Raw genomic sequence first — 1,483 nt, 5'->3', positions numbered from 1 at the left:
AATATTATATATGATATAATGCATTGTGCTCCCGAACAGGATCGGATTGTCTTATAGAAGGATGATCTGCGAACCCTAATGGAGTTGAAAGCAACAAATTAATTTAAGACCCAGTTCCTCTCACACTCTATAATAAGCCACACGGTCATAGGGGCATCACCAGACTTCTCAATAGAGAATATACATTGTGTTAGCTAAGCACATGCTATTTGTATGACTTACTGTGTATTACTTGTTTTTCACTCTTTAAGCATTGTGGCGATAATAGGAACTGTTGTCAATTGCTCAAACTCATGTTGAGCTGAACCCTGAAGTCTTGTAAGACTTAGAGATGACAGTAAGGAAAATTAATAGCAGAAAGTCCACTTTACAATCCCCCACAATGCTCCTCTGTGCTTGTCAAGAAAGGGGGAGTTTTGAAGCTGAGCATGTGATTTCATCAAAGTATGAACTGTTTTTTTTCTGTTAAATTCAAAAAAGACACGCAAGAAAAAACTCACACTGCTGTTAAAATGTACACTAATTGATATACTACGTTTAACTAACCATCCACAGGTCCCAAAGAACAGTGTAAGGAAGAATTGCGACTACTATGCTATTTGTTATAATTAACCTCACAGACTAGAATGGTACTTTGTAAAGTTTAAGCTTTGTCTTTAAGAAGCCTAAAATTTGTGTGATTTTCCTGTGGAAATTGTTTAGTTTATCAAATACGGCCAAGTAAGGTTAAAGTGTTTAGTTGTGGCTGGTTCATCTGGCCTGTCAGGGTAGAAAGGGAGAGGGAGAAATATGGGTGACTCATAGGCTTAGCCTTTGCTCAAAATACAGGTTACAGTTGGAAAAAAATAAATAGCTTATAGAGTAAACGCAGCTGACAATGAAGAGGCTATTTTAGGGCTGAGTAAATAAGAGGCAATGTCATACTGTACCTAGTACCTACTGTAGGACAAACGCACACACACACGCACACACGCACACTTATGCAGGTGGAATGTGCTACCAATAGTCAAGCCCTTGTTGTCATAAGGACTGGAAGCAGCCCCAATAGCCAACAGACATGAGCTCACCATCATTACAATGAGAGGCGTGTCCAAGACCATCACCGCTATGGACCTGATGTTGCCGTGGAGACAGGACACACACACACACACGCACGCACGCACACACACACACACACACACAGCTTGGCTTAGAGTGGCACCACTGGGAAATTAAAATGGTAGCCCAAAGCAACAGGCTTTTATTGGCCAATCACAGCTTGATCCTGAATGTGTTTGCCTTGCAAGTTTGTGTGTGAGCGTGTGTGCGTGTGTAGCGCAGGGCACTGTACAGGTGCACTGCACATGCATTGCCTAATTATATTGACAATGACAGCCAGTGTTGGAAAAATATTCACCACGCTTGTCTAGTATTCGGCATCAAGCGCAGAAGAGCAATTACTGGCCTATCAAATCCTTTTACAGCTGTGTGTGTGTGTGTGTGT

Source organism: Etheostoma spectabile, chromosome 19, assembly GCF_008692095.1.
Source record: "Etheostoma spectabile isolate EspeVRDwgs_2016 chromosome 19, UIUC_Espe_1.0, whole genome shotgun sequence".
In the NCBI taxonomy this organism is placed as follows: domain Eukaryota; kingdom Metazoa; phylum Chordata; class Actinopteri; order Perciformes; family Percidae; genus Etheostoma; species Etheostoma spectabile.
Note: the sequence above shows the minus strand (reverse complement) of the source record.